This window comes from Otolemur garnettii, unplaced genomic scaffold, assembly GCF_000181295.1.
Source record: "Otolemur garnettii isolate 467f Iridium unplaced genomic scaffold, OtoGar3 scaffold00127, whole genome shotgun sequence".
Classification (NCBI taxonomy): Eukaryota; Metazoa; Chordata; class Mammalia; order Primates; family Galagidae; genus Otolemur; species Otolemur garnettii.
The window spans coordinates 4,366,823-4,372,984 of NW_003852522.1; the positions used below are offsets into that span (position 1 = coordinate 4,366,823).

Here is a 6,162-nt window from a genome sequence, read left to right on the forward strand (position 1 = left end):
CCTTAGCTGCTCGAGCCACAGGCGCCGAGCCAAGCACTGAGCCTTCAATGTGTCAAAAATCTTTTTGCTGGTATAGAGTGTTGCTTTGATGTTGATGTCCACTGACAGATCAAGGTGGTGGTTGCTAAAGGCTGGAGATGGATGTGGCAGTTAATTAAAGTAAGAATGAAGTTTTTTTTGTTTTTTGTTTTTTTTTTTGAGAGAGTCTTATTATGTTGCCCTCATTAGAGTGCTGTGGCATTACAACTCACAGCAACCTCAAACTCTTGGGCTTAAATGATTCTCTTGCCTCAGCCTCTCAAGTAGCTGGGACTACAGATACCCACTACAATGCCTGGCTATCTTATTTGTGTGTTTAGCAGGCTGGGCTGGGTTGCAACCCACCAGCCCTGGTGCACATGGCCAGCGCCCTAACCACTGAACTATAGGCGTCCAGCCAAAGAAAAGGATTACATTTCTTTAGATGTATTAATCAAAATATAAATTTAGGAAAAAAAGTCATTTTGTATGAGAAAGAATCTTGCATGGTAAATTTTTATCCTCTAGTAAAGTCTATGATTCCAATATAAAAAAAAATTATAGGACTAAGACTGGGGAATTTAAGAAAATTATTAAAAAATCTAAAGTTCACGAGGCTTTATTCAAGAAACTGTCTTCTGGAAAAAATGGTATGTATGATTGGGTTGGTTGGAATGGAAATAAATTGTGTATAATTTTCTTTCTCAACATTCAGTGTTGGTTTTAGAGTTGTATTGGCAGGACCCTAGTTTGGTTCTGTATGAAACAAAGTTTTGTTTTTGTTTTTTGAGATGGAGTCTCAAGCTGTCACCCTGGGTAGAGTGCTGTAGCATCACAGCTCACAGTAGCCTCAAACTCTTGGGCTTAAGTGATTCTTTTGCCTTAGCTTCCCAAGTAGCTGTGACTACAGGCGTCTGCCATAACACCTGTCTATGTTTTTTGTTGCAGTTGTCGTTGTTTTAGCTGGCCCAGGCTGAGTTTGAACCCGTCAGCTTTGGTGTATGTGGCTGGCGCCCTACCCGTTGGGCTACAGGCTCTGTCTGTATGAAACAAAGTTTTATTAATCTACACTTAAGAAAAGTATATGAAGTTTCAATTTTTAGGCTTAGGCTTGGCACCTGTAACTCAGTGGTTAGGGCGCTGGCCACACACTGGGGCTGGTGGATTTGAACCTGGCCAGGCCTGCTGAACAACAATGACAACAACAAAAAATAGCTGGGCATTGTGGTGGGCACCTGTAGTCCCAGCTACTTGGGAGGCTGAGGCAAGAGAATTGTGTAAGCCCAAGAGTTTGAGGTTGCCGTGAGCTGTGATGCCACAGTTCTTGACTGAGGGAGACATAGTGAGACTCTGTCTTTTTTTTTTTTTTTTTTGAGACGGAGCCTCAAGCTGTTCCCCTGGGTAGAGTGCCCTGGCATCACAGCTCACAGCAACCGTCAACTCCTGGGCTCAAGCAAGTCTGCCTCAGTCTCCCAAGTAGCTGGGACCACAGGCGCCCGCCACAATGCCCAGCTATCTTCTGGTTGCAGCTGTCATTGTTGTTTGGCAGGCTGGGGCTGGATTTGAACCCGCCACCTTGGTTGTATGTGGCTGACACCTTAGCCGCCCAAGCCACAGGCACTGAGCCGTGAGACTTTGTCTTAAAAATTTTTTTTTTAGTTTTAATTCTAAAATCTATTTCTTGGGATTGTTACTGGAGACCTGAGGAATGGAGGTAAGAGCCTTGTGGTTGGTTTAGACAACCAGCTCAACCCAGGGGCTTGGAGAAGTGTTACAGGCTTGAAAGGTAGTTTCTTTTGGCAGCTGCACCACAGTGGTATCTGGGGTGCAGGATGAGGTCATGCACATTTCAATTTGCCATTTGAAAATGTGGAGTATGGAGGTGCTGCCCTGGCTCTGGGTGTTTGAGGCCCTACCTCAGCCTGCGCCAAGGCAGGCTTCCCAGATGGAAAATGTTTCAATGGTAGAAACTGGTCCAGGATAGACCAGCTGCTAGGGGGATACTGCTCATGATGGTGACCACTGTTATCCTAAAGAACCATTACATGCAGGATGCTGCTGAACAGACCATGGTGGGGCAGATGAGCCCGTGTGCTGCTGTCTGGAGTTTATTTATGTATAAACCCTTCTGTTATAGACACTCAAATGACTATGGTGCAGGGGCAGCTTCCTGGGAGGATGGGAGGCTAGGGACATGGCCTGTGGCAACTCACAGACCTCCTGGGTTCTGGAAGGATTATAGCCTAAGGACTTTAAGGACTAGAAGCAGTCACTGTGATGACGTTTTCAAAGACCCATTGAAAAGACTTTCTCATTGATGTCCCTCCATTAGGACTGGGAGGCCAACCTGTAGGAGGCAGACTCTGCAGGCAGAATGTGTACATCTGAGGAATTTCCTGGGAGGGCTTTGAAAGCAGAGAAACAGTCTGTTGCTTGGCCTTGAGGTCACCAGAAACCTTTACTCCCCAAACTTGGCATCTTGTTTTTTAGTATCATTAATTTTTATTTTATAGTTAGAAAGTCTTATGTATGTATCTGTTAGACTGACTGCCACCTGTTGGCATTCTTTGAGAGATCAGTAGATTATAGATTAATTATTTGCATGTGCTGTGTGGCAATAAAGATCCCTTATATAAGCATGAAAGAAATAAAGGTTTTTTGCTACTTGCCTGAGGAAGCAGTAGCCACCCTACTCTTCAGAGACATTCTGACTGCTAGTTTATCTCTGCAACTCCGGCCCGAACACTTTACAGCAATAGAGGATCACGGGTGTTCTGCCAAAACTTGGATGATAAGCTGCAGGATGCCCAACCTACGTGGCCTCTGGAGAATGATAACACACCTTGCTTCTCTGATGACTCCAACACTGATACTGCAGCCCTTTCCCCCACCCCCCAGCTCCAGGCCTGGATCATTGACTAACTGTAAGTTTATTCTAGAATAGGAATACTTTGAAGAGATAACCATTTACAATAGGGGAATATTATGCAACCTCGCATTTCTCTATGAAGAGATATCTGTTTAATGTATATCAAGATGAGTAATAACAATGTGGATACTTTTACTGTAATAATAGGAAATTAACAGTGGGTGGGGTTCTGTTGCCAAAGTAACTGGATAATGGTGTTGGTGGTGCCCTCTTCCTGTCTCAGCTTTACCAGTTTCCTTGTACTGACATTCTGAAACTGAATCATAGTGAAAGATTTGTTTTCATTGCAGAATGGTATGATCCAAATGCTTCACTTCAGTGTTATGAACTTTTACTTTACCCAGGGGATGAATCTGTTGAAATGTATGATGTAAAGAATCATTGTACCTTTTTATTTATTTATTTATTTATTTTGAGACAGAGCCTCAAGCTATCACCCTGGGTAAAGTGTTGTGGCATCACAGCTCACAGCAACCTTCAACTCCTGGGCTTAAGCGATTCTCTTGCCTCTTTTTTTTTTTTTTTTAATTATTTACTCATTTAACTTCTGCTGTTGTTGTTGCAGTTTTTGGCCGGGGTTGGGTTTGAACCCGCCACCCTCCGGTGTATGGGGCCAGAGCCCTACTCCTTGAGCCACAGGCGCCTTCCCCATTGTACCTTTTTAAAGAGGACCAAATATGACAGCCTGCACTTGAAAGATTTATTTATGGGCAACAAAGTGAATGTCTTTTTCTTGACATCTTGGTGTTAGTTGACTATGGGGATCAATATACAGCTCATCAACTTGGCAATAGGAAAGAAAAAAACAGCCCTGATTAGACCACATGCAATATCAAAGGCTGGAGAAATAACTGACATAATAAAGCTGGGTTTACTATAACCAAACTCAAAATGATGATGATTTCAAGGAAAGAAGCAACGGATTTTCCTGTAGACCAACAATCAAGGCCCTTTTATAATGAGCTAATCCAGTTCATTACAAGTGGTCCTATTATTGCCATAGAAATTTTAAAAGATGATGCTATCTGTGAATGGGAAAGACTACTTGGACCTGCATACTCTGGGGTGGCACACACAGATGCTTCTGAAAACATTAGAGCCCTCTGGAACAGATGGCGTGAGAAATGCAGCTTTTTGCTTCTGCTGCCAAAGAAATAGAGTTCTTTTTTCCTTCAGGTGGAGGTTGTGGGTCAGCAAATACCGCTAAATTTACCAACTGTACTTGCTGCATTGTTAAGTACCACGCTGTCAGTGAAGGATTATTAGGGAAGATCCTGGTGGCTATCTGACATGCAGGTTTTGAAATCTCAGCATGGATAAGGTTAATGTGAAAGAGTTCTATGAAGTTTATAAAGGAGTAGTATCTGAGTATAATGAAATGGTAACAGAAACGTACTCTGGCCCTTGTGTAGCAACGGAGATTCAACAAAATAATCTTACAAAGACATTGAGAGAATTCTGTGGACCTGCTGATCCTTGTTTGAAATCTGTTATTTGATTTATACTTGGAATGCATCTCAGTTCAAATTAGGCATGTGTCAAGTGCTTCATAGCCCCACATGTATTGGACAATGCAAATCTAGGACATTCCAGTGGGCCTTAGGAATATAGAAGCCTTCTCCATGGTCTGAGTTTATTGGAGTGCTACACTTGGTTTTGTTGTCAGAACAAGGTATAATACTGCTTAGTTTTGATTCTCTTGTGTGCATTTCTCACAGGTTTATCTTTCTCAACTTTATTTAGGTATAAATTGACAAAAGTAATTATAGAGATTTCAGGTGTACAATATGATGACTTAAGATACATATATTGTGGGATGATTATCACAGTCAAGTTAATCAATACATTCCTCACCTCACATTTTTGTGTGTGTGATGATTACATTTAAGAGCTAATCTTTGTAGAAAAACCAACCAGTGTTTCCTCTGTCTTTACACCACAACAGTGAACACAGAAGACTTTTCTGACCTCTGGTCATCAAGAAGTATGTGGCGCTTTCCCTTCACCAACGACCTATTAGTTCTGCAGTAGATTGTTCAGGAGACCACAGCTAATTCAGTTCTCTTCTGTCTCTACCTACATGGAGATAGCATCGTCCTACAGGTTGAGGCCTTGGTCCCACATGTTACCCCCACTTCCTGTGCCAGTCACAAGCGGCAGCCTGTTTCTGCTGTGCTTCTGACTGACTGGATATAAATTAGAGTTTTTCTGGACCCCCACCTTGGGTTCAGCTCACAAAACTCAGAGAAACACATTTACCGATTTATTAAAAGGGTTGTCGCAAAGGATACAGATGAAGAGGTGCACATGGCAACCTATGAGAAGGGTTGAGGAGTGTCTATTCTCTCTAGGTGCACCACCCTTTAGGAACCTCCAAACATTCAGCTGTTTTATGCTTTACAAACTCTGCCTTTGAGATTTTAACGGAGGCTTCATTACACAGGCATAATTGATTAAATCATTGGTTACTGGCAATCACCTTAACCATCAGCTTCTTTCATCAGAGGTTAGGAGGTGAGGCTGAAATTCCCAGCCCTCTAATCATGGCTTGGTCTTTCCTGAAGCTACCAGGGGATGTCAGCCACTAGTCATTAGCATATATTAGCATACACCATAGCACTTTATCATTATGACTATTCTAAGGATTTTAGGAGTTGTATGCCAGAACTGAAACCAAATTCTTATTTTATAATACAACTCTCTTAGCAAACTTCAGTATTCAATACAGAATTGTTAACTAACATCATGCTCTAATTAGATCTCCAGAACTTACTTATCTTATACATGGAAGGTTATACTCTTTGACCATCATCTCCCCGTTTCCTTCATCAGGCCCTAAAACTACTATTTTAGTGTCAGTCTCAGTTACCATGAATTCAACTTTTTTAGACTGCACATATAAGCAAGATCAGACAGTATTTGTCTTTGGCTTATTTCGTTTAGCACAATCCCCTCCAAGTTCATTCATATTGTTGCAAATGGCAGGATTTTCATTTTTATGGTTGAATAATAATCCATTTGTGTTTATGTGTATAAATGTACATTTGCTTTATCCATGTGTCTAATACATTCACCTGCCTGTGTTTATCTTGAAAATACTACTTTCTTGCTTCCCAGTTGTGCTCCTACTAAAGCTAAAAGTAAGATGCTTAGCTAGTGTTCAGTAACTTCAATCAACAGATGAAAAATGAATCATCTCTTTTTTTTCTCAGTTT

At 41.7% G+C, this 6,162-nt stretch overlaps 1 pseudogene; it reads left to right on the forward strand.

Annotated features, from left to right (window-relative positions):
- Positions 1–2,030: 2,030 nt before the first annotated feature.
- On the forward strand, positions 2,031–4,445 carry LOC100940331 (annotated as a pseudogene).
- Positions 4,446–6,162: the final 1,717 nt, after the last annotated feature.